Source organism: Pithys albifrons, chromosome 4, assembly GCF_047495875.1.
Source record: "Pithys albifrons albifrons isolate INPA30051 chromosome 4, PitAlb_v1, whole genome shotgun sequence".
Classification (NCBI taxonomy): Eukaryota; Metazoa; Chordata; class Aves; order Passeriformes; family Thamnophilidae; genus Pithys; species Pithys albifrons.
In genome coordinates, this window is record NC_092461.1 from 54,458,148 (window position 1) to 54,470,402 (window position 12,255).

Consider the following 12,255-nt stretch of genomic DNA (forward strand, 5'->3'; position numbering starts at 1 on the left):
TTTGAATTCTTAATTTGTGAGATTGCCACACAGTGCTTTTCATTCTATTTAGGAAGTCTTTGGTCTGACTCTTCCTTTCACAGTGAAATTTTCTAAAGATCTCCACTGATAATGAGATAAGCGAAGGTCCATGCAAAGAGCATAGTTTTTTTGTGTGTAATATTTCTAGTGGTTTGATTAGTGTTGTAATGAATGTAATTCTCTTTCTTGAATTTAAAATAGAAGTCATTCTGAAAGTGTGACAGTGACATCAATGAGCTTGGTCTTCAGTTGCAAAATCTGGGAGGGTGGCTGCTATGTTATCAGTATATGATGACAGAGACTTGTAAAGTGGTTTTCATTCCTTGTATCTCTGTAAAAGATCAAATAAAAATATCAACTAAAATTAAACACATTTCCCAGACTGAGGTGGTATTTGCTTTCTGAGATTCTTCCCTGTGGACAGCATAGGCTGGAAAGAGCTTTTAGATTTCTGCTATAAACAGGTATTCACACAGATGTTTAGAAGAGAGTGCAAAATGCAGAAAGGTGCTTTTTTATTGTATGATTTCTTCCCCGCCCCCTTCCCCATCCATCTATGGAACTCATACACATTGTTACCATTTGAACACAAGGTCTCCAATGCATAGATGTGTACCCACCCTTTATATTCACATATGTGTTTTTAAAAATGCACACCCACATGTCTTTACTAATAAAATGGCTATTCTTCTGTAGTAATTTGTTGCAGTCTTGCTCCTCCATCAAAGAACGTTAATGTCTTCATTTTCATGGACATTAAACACCAAATCCAGTTGTGTTATTTTTGAAATGAACCAGATTTGACTGTGTTTCCACAAAAGCAGGGATCTGTTTGTTGTCAAGGCAAGATGTTCAGCCATGGTTCCATGGTGCAGTTTTAAAAACTGATTTAATTCTAGCCAAAGAAAGGTAACTTTCTCTGTAAATAAATTGAGTTAATTTTGTTGGGGTTTCAAATGCAGTTGCTCCTTGTTTTTAGAAAGAATAACTTTCTGGTTTGTTCCTGGTAATGAAAGTGTGGTTTATACTGCCTATATGGTTTAGGTCTGGCCTTTTTGGTCATTTGTTATATAGATACATCTGAGTTTAGGAGTGGTCCCGTGGTGTAAAGGAGAGCACTCCGGAGTCTGAATCCGAAGGTTGTGAGTTCAAGTCTCAGTGGGACCGTCCCCTGGCAGTTCAATGCCTCCCTGCCATCCAATCCCGTCACATCTTGGATGCTTCAGCAGGGTCAGCCCCACTTAGTACCGGGTGCTGTGACAGTCCCGAGGACTTCACTGTCACTGTCCAAGCTCACTTGGCCGTGGCAGATGGACCTCAGGACTTAAACGGTGGGGCCAGTTCTGCGCATGCTGTGCCTCACCTAAAAAATCCACTGAGCAGGCTGGAAGGGCACACCCAGGTGGGGAGAGCCCTTCCCAAATCTTCGTTTGTGACGTCTGGCCATTCATACATTCATCTGGGTTTAATGAAAAAGCTGGAATTACACTGAAAATCAGAGATTACAATGGAATGATCCTCTCTCATCTCAGTAGCTGAAAGACTATCAAAAACAGAGGACTATGAGATATTCTTAGGCTATGACTGTGTGTTGGGATCCAGGATGGATCTCAATCTGGATATGTCACCTAGCTGTGATCATTAGGAAAAGAGCTGGGAAGAGACTTAGCTGTGTATTACATTCTTCCACCTCATCTGCCTTGTCTTTTTGTGCTGTGCTTCCCATACAAAGTGACACAATATTCAGAAAGGACAGATACCAACAGCTCCCATGAAACAGGGGCACCTCAACTGTGATGACCACCATCTGTCCTGCCTTGTAGGTACACCCTTACTTTGGCTTTGTTAGCACCATCCCTAGTGTTTTCACTACTTCCTCCCCCCCTTCTTCTTTTTGGTGATATTTACGGCTATTTTGTAAGTAGGATCCTATTTATGACATGATTTAAAATAACAGGCCTAGCAAAATGGAATTATTATTTTGCCAATAAAATTTAGGAAGATTGTATAATAAATTGTTGTATTTTTAGCAAGGTATTAAAAAAGAAGGTAATTAAAATCAAATAGTGAACGTGGTTATGTCTTATAAAGATAATTGAACCTTTGTTAAAGTCACTAATTCAATTTCCTGTGATCAGGTAACATTTAATATTCATTATCGACATTTACTGGATAGGAATAACTTGAGGACAGGGAAATACTAATCCTACATACACTAATTTGTAATACTAAGGTAAACTATTTATCTGATCATGTGAAGTAGTATCAAATCATATTAATAGTCAGAACACGGACTTAAATATTTAGCTGCTATATATTTCAAATAACTTTACTATATTTTTGCTGTTGGACTTAAACATGACAGACCCTGATACCTATAAATATTCTGAAACATTTGGGGAAAAGGCAATACTTCTTTCTTAACTCTTGATAGTTCCTAAATTTTAATTGTATCTTTAGAGTTGCATAAAGGCCACTGTTTTAAAAATGAGTTTTCATTCAGTAATCACAATGCCTTTGTCCTTGCTTTTTATTTTGTGGATTTTTCCAAGCAAGCAAATAAATAAACAAACAAACAAACAAACAAACAAATAAATAAACAAACCAACCTGGATATTTGGTTTATATTAGCCTTTCTAAAAGGAATATTTTGTCTGAGTATTTTGTATTATCCACAGTTCAGAACTAAAGGAGTTTGGTAGCAAGCTCTTTATTTGTACTGTTCTTAATTAGTGTGAAATTGTTTTCAATCCTGATATTTGTTTGAAACAAAATATCAGATGTTTAGATTCTGGCTGAGACACTGTTTGCCTGCTGTCACCCTGGCAATGTAATGATACATTTGCTCAGATCTGTTAGTAATGTGGGCTACAACCATGGAAGCCAACACCCTCTGTAATCATCTCTGTAGTCTTCTATAAGCCTTAATCAACCCTTCCTTCTTACCATGTGCCACACACTAGGTGAGCCATTCGTGAACATCTGAATTCTTTTGGAAGTTGTTGGCAAATTGTTATTGTTTTACATGTCTGCTGACACAATTTTGTATTAAGAGATCTACATGAAAGTACTTGTATCCGGCTATTACAAAACGTTGATGCTACCCAGCTGAGTGAATTAAGGGACAGAGCTGCTGGGAGATTTTGTAGCAGTTTGGAGGGTGGGAGGGAGGAAGTACTTGGGGTGCGATGCTTCTGAGTCACCTGGGTTTTTATTTCCATGTTGGACTACTGCTGGGTACCATGTGGTGATGACAAGATAATGTCTCTGATACACTTTTGAAGATGTTTGGCATTTCCTTTCAGCACTAGTAGTTTAACTAAGCCACTCCACATTTGAATAATTTCAATGGGTTTTTTGCTGTTTTCACTAAACTTCCTCTTTTTTCCTCTTGCTTGTGGGACCTGGGCAACTTTATGAAGCCAGTCCTCTTCCTAGCCACCATTTTTTTATGAAGCCAGTGAAGCTTTCTGTGTGGAAGTAATACAGAGGAAAAAGCTCTGCAGAGAAGGAGGAAGGAAAAGAGGGGGCAATTTTGAAAGATTTGTCTGTTACACTATAACATTGTGCATGTTCTCAGCATGTGCTGACTTGTATTCTCTGGGAAAACATGGAGTCCAGTTTCATCCTAGGTGCTGAATCCAGTAAACACCTGCTGGACCATTTCTTAGCAACAAGGCCAACTAGCATGAGATGACTGTCATCTGTATGAAACAGAGAATCTGTGTCAAAAATGCCTGTTAGGAGTAGTTCCTGGGTCTAATTCCTGAAGCATGGAGATTTATTAGAAGAGTGGTATTTCTCATGAGGCAAAAGGGATTTTTCTAATAGAATTCCAACTCCTTCTGGCAGTAGATTACTGCCAGGCAGGCCTAGAAGCATTCCCTGACACTTCTGACTTTATAAGTACAAGTAGTATGAGATATGCAGTAGTCTGCTACATTCAGGATTAGGTTAATTATTTTAAGCTGAGCATTTCCTCAAATTCTTCATCTTCCCCCTTCACCTTGCCTCTAGGTTTTAACCTTTATTTTGGTTTTCAGTCTAAAATTCTGATGTTCTTGGTGTTTCCCACAAAATTGTTTCAGCTGAGAGAAAGATGAAATTTTTTTAATCAGTGCATTAGAGCAAAATTGATTTTTCTTCTTTATTTTTCTCTTTAAACTGTTATACAAGTGCAGCAGATTTGATGCCAAGTCAGCAGATTGAAGGAGGTGATTCTGTGATTCTTATAATTCAAGCCTTAGTCATTTTGTTAGTAAGTGCAATTAATTCGCATTCATTTAGGAGCAGGTAGTTCCTGATGAGTATTCTGATGAAACTCTATGACTTTCAGCAATAGTACTTATGTTTCAAGGAATTTATAGTAAGCCAAAATGAATCAACCCTGTTAATCATTCTTTTGGGCATAAACACTTGGCCCGCTCTTCCTCTTTGTAAAAGTAATAACCGTGTGTCATCTGGAAATAACATAAGGCATAATTTCAGCACAAATGTAACTGTTTGGGAGAGGGTAAATTCCAGAAAATATCTCAATGAAAAAAAAAAGTCAATACAGAAAAGCTGAAACAAAAATGAAGTAGGAATATTTTCATGAATAGTATATGTGCAAAATCTATATTAAGTGAGGGCTCCATTTATCAGCCCACATGCTAATACCATTTCTACAGGTTCAATTTGTCTGAATGCCCATAAGTATTAGCATGACCCTCTCCCGAGTCTCTAGACTGGAGCAGAAAGACCTCTTCTGTGGGTGTCTTTCACCAACTCATTGACACTCAGTCAACATATGAAATGCCTGTAAAGATTTAACAGGCCTCAAGTTAGCACAGGTCCCCACTGTACAGGAGAGAATAGCACAGTCAGGAGGAGATGGTAGTTGGGATGGGGCAGAAAGATGGATTTTGAAATGCACCTGAAGTGATCTCGGGAATTGTTTCCCTGGAGTGCAGTTCAGAAAACTGGACACATCAACATGATGCAATCTTTGTTGGCAATGGCAAAAATGTAATGTTATTGTCTTGAATAAAGTGCATAAAGAGAAGACACCCCAACAACCAGCTCCTAGCTGTTCACGTCCTTACAGCTTTAGTGTCCTTTAGGCATCCCAATGGCATCTGCTGAATCTGCTGAATTCAGAAGTGTGCGGGGCAAGTGAAAAACTTCATTGTACTCAAATATCAGTGTGAACAGGCTCAGACCTTCCATTTTGTAGCAAAACAATACCAGATGCCAAGTGTTTCCATTTTAAAATATAGTTTAATGTTTAACAAAATCTCTTAATTAAGTTTTCATTCAAATGAAGACTTAGCGCACCACAGCTGCATGCAAGATGGTCATCTGGTTCTTACGGCTGTTGAATAGAAATCATGGAAGAAATTTTCTGAAATTTGCACTGATTACTCTGAGGGTATTAAGGCCCAGTGTCTGTGTTAGAATGCCATGATATACATTTATATTAGAAAGAATAGTCCCTTCTAGTTAACAAAAGGCTTGAACACCTTATTCACTTTCCATTGGAAAGAGTTTGGACTGAAAAAGGCAATCCCTCTCCAAAAATTAGGATGTGTTTTACAGCTGTTTGAGGATTCAGGTAATAGTCATCGGGTAGAACTGTCTACCACTTTGTTACTGTATTCTTTCAGATATGTTTATTGTATATTTCACATGCCACCTTGTGGTGTTCAAGGGAAAGGAGAAATTTTGTCTGATTTTGTGGACTGGAAATAAGTTTCTGTGTAAATATTTCCAAAAAGAGCAAATCTCTGGTATAGATGCATGTACCAGCAAATTTTTCAAAACCAAATATTAAAGTTTTATAAAGACTAACTTTTAAGAGCATCAAATACAAATTAGTCTAGAACATGACCCTCAAAGTGAATATATTTATGTTGTAACAGTTGTGCTGTATTTATGTGAATCCTCTTTATCTCCATACAAAGATTATAGATGCTGGTTGAGGAAACATTTAGTCAGCGATACTGATATTCCAGGGACTGTTTTCATAAGGAATTAATTCTGGAAAATCTATAAAGATTTTATGATTGTAGAAGATTTTCACTAACTGAAAAAGAGTTATCTTTTTCAAAGCAGAAAATATTACAATTTCAAAACAATTGAGAAGTTTGTTTTGCTATTGCCCCTTTCCTGAGTGACAAAGTGGGAAGTTAATCACATTTAAATTTTCCTGAAGTGAGAACCTCTGAGACAAGTTGAGATTGGAAATTTAAGTCTAACCTGCTTCTGTAAATCTGGAAGGGTTTAAAGTTCTTGTAAGAAAATAATAAATTTTATTACTTCTTTAGAACTCAAAGGTTTAAACTTTGGTTAGAAATAGTTGCACTTAAAATAATACAAACAAAACAAAAGATTCTGTTTTCTTAAACAGTGTTTAAATTGATCAAAGGTAATTAAAGAATACAAGGAATAGATGGGAAAGAGGGAGAAAATAATGAAGATAAAGGTAAGATTACATGGGTTTTATACATCTGATATTTAAAAAAAATCTTTCAGAGTTCCGATTATTCATTTAGTGTGCAATTTTTAGCTTGCCAATTCTGTTTAATAAGACAATTGACTTAGAGTTAGGAGGAAGATAGTAGCTTTAGGTTGGCTTTTGGAAGATATTAAACTCACCGAAGGCTTCCATGTTTATGAATATGTGTCATCATACATTGCTTTTCTACAAGTGTCTGCTTTTCAGTGCTGTGTCTGCCTGACAATTAAAAAAGAATTATCAACCTCTTCTGGTGTCCAAGTGTCCCATACTTCTTTGAAAAACAAGGTCAATGCACATTTTTGAGCACAAGTTGTGATTTTATTTTTATTCTGTTATTGAGTGCTTCCAAGCACTAAGGATCTGCTTCTAAACTTTTGGATACTTTTTCAGCAGTCTCATTTTGGTGTCAAGCAAAGCACAAATAATACAAATGATTTATTGCTTAATTGATGGAAATGGCCAAGACACGGAGAAAGGCACATATAGGAAAAAAATTGGACTGTAATTGCACTGCATCTTGTCTGACGTACCTTGGTGTACTGTTCTTACACGGAAGAGCTGACTTAGTGGTTTTGTTTTGTGTAAAGGTGTGGTGAGTTGATCTTGACTGTCCATCAGGTGCCCATCCAGCCACTCTATTATTCCCCTCCTCAACAGGACCTGGTGGAAGAATATAAGATGAAGAATATAAGATGAAAAATATAAGATGGGTTGAGATGAAGGCTGTTTAATCATCCCATCAGCAGGTTATGTCCAGCTAATACCTGGGAAGTAAGGCCTTGGTATGTGTCATGGATGCTTCAGAAAACAAACACCCTAATGATGAATGCCCCTCTTCCCCCTCCTCCTTTTTCTTAATTTTATTGCTGAACACAAAGTCATTGGTATGGAATATCTTTGTGGTCAGCTTGGGTCAACTATCCTGTCTTCGTCTCTCTGCTGCTCAGCAGTAGTCAAAATGCTTGTGTCTCATCACCACCTTTCTGTCTACAAAGTACAGAACCATGAGGGCTTATATGGGAAAGCTGACTCCATCTCACTCAGACCCAATACAATCTCCATGCCTTATCCCATACCGTTTACATCCTGCTGATGCCCCACATAATTGAATACAATTATACATCATCTAGCTATCCTTTTGTGTCTAATTTTCATTACTGAAATCCTTCCTTAGCAACACAGATTATACGGCATACCTTAACCATCTTTTTATGAAACCTATAGATTTATGCATTCTCACTAACTACTATCCTAAGTCCCTTAACAGATACTAATTTTTCTACCATTCCACAGATTTCCTCCACTCATCCAAATGTTAAAAACAAGGCTATGTTTTGGGTCTATCTGCCATCCTTGTATATCATTGTACATTCTTTGGGAACTTGAGAGCCATCTTCACTCTCCTGTGCTGGTTATCTGTGGCGATCCCCTGGGGTGCTCCAGGGAGGGCACTGCTGCAGTGCAAGAATATTCTGTGCAAGAATATCTCAGTTGCAGAAGGTCATCTGATACCTCCACCTCCTGTGTACATACCAAAGTGTGCTACTGTTATTCATCTGCTTAAGCCCCATTGTAAATATCCATTAGCATAGCGCCCTTGATTAGTTTTCTTACAGAAATGCTATGGAAATAATTTCTTTCCAATATCAGTGAAAAATGACATCAGAACAGAAAAACAACTAGCAAATGAAACAGGACATTTTGTGCACACTGTGAGTTTGTTATCCATACGGGCTGTTATTATGATGCTATAAAAAGATTTTCCTTTACTTCATTGTTCAATTCCTCTAAAGTCTCACACCATGTGCGGAATCTGTTTCATATCATACAGACAATATACACTTGAAATACTCCCTCCTTGAAATCTGAAGATCAAAGTCTTTGCATTGGACTCTCAGCATGTTCCCTCAATATAGCTCTAAATACCAAGGAGAGCCTTCAGTTAAAGGCATGGCCTGCAGATGCAGGGCATGATGTGAAAGTATGTTTGGGCAGGGAATGTATCATTGAGATGTGCTCTCAATGAGAGGTACATGTCAGCATCCAAACCTGTGAGGAGTCCCAGTGATTTCCTACATATTTTAACTACCAGAAGGTGCCTGCCCTCACAGCTAAAGCTATACCTTTAATGTGTAAGCAGCAAGGGCAGTAGGAGGAAATGCTGCTTTTAAATGTAGAAATGAAACAAATTATTTAAAAAAATAGAGAAGTGAAAAGGATAGTATAACTCCTGTCATACTGTGGCCATGGGCATTGGGAAAGGAGGGAAGAAAGAAACAACATATTAGGAACATACTGTGGATTCAGAAAGAACCAAAAATAACCACATGAGCATTCATTGCATCCCTGACTATTGAGTGATCCTTGCTCTCTTGCTGTACAGTGAAGTCCTCTCAGCCATCCAGAAAGCCAAGCATATTGACTCCAGCCAGCTGAGCCCTTATGTGCGTGACTTGGTGACTTCATCTGCTGCAACAAGGTTGGCTTCTGAGTCATAAGGGCACTCACCTCTGTACTGGTTCTCTGATTATCCAAGCAAGGGGACTGGTTGGAGGATGAGTTTGGATACACATCCAGCTTGCACATACAAATAGTTTTGCACAGGTAGAAAGTACTCAAGGAGCAAGAACACATGGGCACAAGTGGGATTCCCATCAGTGCAGAGGCTGAGTAAGGACCAGAACCAGTACCAGGACTAAGTGGTGGGGATGCATTTGTGAAGACAAATTAGCCACAGAATTTGGTGCTGCTCAAATGCCTGTCAATTTGTGTTAATGCTTGTATGGTTCAGATGATCTTCTTCAGGCTTTTGATGCCAGCGTTTTAAGAGTGCAGCCCATCCTGTGGTGGATGCTCTGCCTTTGTATTCTGATCATACTTTTGTCAGTATGCCATGGGCTCTGCTGCATTGCACACAGGATTATGTTTTAAATGTTCCACTGTGAATATAAACTGCCTGTAGAGAATGTGAGGTGAATTCACCTCTAGCTGCTGTACAAGCAGTGCTACCTGATTTAGCACTACTTGAAGTCTATGCCTTTGCATTACCATCATTGCAGGGGTTTCATGGCAATACACAGCAGCAATTAACAACGATGACCACTCGATGTCGCTATTGTCACTCAAATTTGTATTTGTAAAGACTTTATTTGTGTTTTGATACTAGTGAGAATGTGAATATGACATTTCAGATGAGTAGCATAGCACATTTTTTTCAAATAGCTGCATAAATAATCAGCTTCATTAAAACACTCTTGAGGATAGATTTGTCTTCTGTATGTTCCTCAAGCACTTGTAGAATTTAAATATAAAAAAGTGTTGCGATCTGCATTTCTTATTTTTCATGGAATCCCTCTAAAATATAGAAAGGCTAATTTAAGGTACCATCTGTATTACAAATTATGGGTAGTTTTTACATGTTGGTATATTTTTAGTGATTTTTATACACAAGTGCATTTCAAGAGATCTTTCAGTATGCTTCTTTTTATAGATCTGTTTATTTGATGCAGTTTTAAGTTTTCACGTACATCTTACAGTGCTAGAGGAGAACACATGAATTTTTGGTAGAAAACTGAACAAAATTATTATCAGCATAGGTAACTATTTGCCAAAAATTGCTATTGATAATTGTATTTGAGTTAGAGGATTTGAAAAGTATTTTGAAATATTTGCTACAATATTACTTATCTTCTGGTATATTATCTAATTTCAATTGAAAGGTAAATCAAACTAAATGCTAATGGATGCAGCTTCCACATTACTTGTTCATATTCTGTGTTTTCTAACTTCAGGCCAGCACAGAAGGTCTAAGGGGGCAGGAAAGAGATTAAAGGGAAGTCTCATTCAATGTATTCATGTATTCAAACCTGGAGAGGAAATGCCAGAAAGACAGAGTTACTTAGGTATGATTGTCTCGAGCTCCCCAGAGAAGCATGGACTACAAAGGATGAAGAAATTTCAGACATAAACATATTTCTGTGAGTCAGGTATTTCATTTATGGCCTCTTCAGGAACTACATGAAGTCTTGAAGATAGATTGTTCTCTCACAGCATAGCTTGAGCTCCTAGGAACCTTATTTAGCTGGGGAAGAAATGGCTCCGTCCTTGTCTTCCCCTTGGTGCCAAATCTTGTATGAGAGAGTTTGTGCTGTCTTTGCTAAAGAAGCCATATCCTGAAGAGCGGGATGTTTTTTCATGCATTTTCTATCTTATTTGATCACTGGCAGAACAGCTTGGAAGCCACAGAGGCTTCCAAAACAAGAACCACCACTGAGGGAAACGTGCTAAATACTGTGGCAGTTTGATGAAACACATCTCCTGAAGGGCAAGCTTTCCTGATGAGGCACATGGTAAAAATCAGTGTTTTGACTTTCTAAATGTCTGGAAAAAATGAACACTTTAAGTTCAGAAGTCAAATGAGGACTCTGAAATTAAGGCGGAGCTGAGTTACAACAGAGTACAAATGTAGTGTTTGAGTTCTGCATGGTTCTTGTTACCTCCTTCTACACACTTTGCTTAGCCTCTGTAGTGGCCTTACAGCAATCTTCCCATAAGCAGGTATGCAGCTACAAGAACCTTTTCCCTTCCAACTCTATTTAGCCAGGATGAACAAAGCCGGCTGAGGATCTTGTCCAAGGAATGTCACATGGGTGGACTGTAATTAACCAGTTCTGAAAAGCTGAATTGTGGTGTTTTTCTATTATGGAACTTATTTAGAATAGGGTTTGTAGATATCTCCAGGAGACATCTGTCTCTGCCTCTGAAGTCTCCTGTATTATGTCAGTGACAGATCCAGTCCTGGAGCAGTGATTTCCTGTAACTTTCTTCCACCAGATGAGCCACTCCTCAGGAATAGGAGACAAGCTGCCATGAAAAAGATCTAATACATGATTGCCTACTGTGGCAGAATTCTAGAAATTTGCCATAATTGATCTATGTACCAGGAAATACTTCTATGAAAGGTTATTTTTCACATTTTCTGGATGAGTACCAGTAGTTTGAGTCATACTTAATAGTTCTTGGTAGTAACTGTAGTGATTTGAAATGGAGTGCCAGGATTATTTTCCTTGGATGAACTGACAGAAAAACAGATTTAATGAGCTAATGAAACTGTCACCATGAAATTCTGTTAAATTTGAGAGAATTCTTTTGACAAAAAATCTCTGTTTGCAGATAAAGTTTTTACTACATTTTTTTTCTTCAGGATCCTTAGGTCTCACACTTGTGAAAACTCACTTCTCAGGAAAGATGTACATGCCTTTTATTTGACTGCGGCCTTTAGCTAAAGTTTAATGTAAAAAGTAGAGAATTATTAAATTTCCTGCTTGAAGCGGAGAGTGCATTAATAACTGACCTTTAGCGTACTTGAAAGTTTAGCAGACAAGAAAAGTATTTGTATTACTGTGAGGGGCTTTCAGTGTGGGTGTTTTTGGTTTTGTTATTGTTTGTTTTTTCTCTCCAGAGAAAATGTAGGGCAAGCTAAAATTGTGTTCAGGTGAGGAAAGAGATTTTCAAAATTCACATGTGAGACTGGACCCTGAAGCCATCAAAGAACTTATTTGATGAACTGTCTGAGAAATGTTGAACCAGTAGCAAATTACATATCAGAAAAAAAATTGAGAAAGGATTTGTTAAAACACTGTGAGAAAAACTTAACCAATTTTGTGCCTTTACCCTATTGAGTTTATGTGAATTTTTCGAAGTTGTAATTATGGAAGTTGTGTTACCTCACAGAT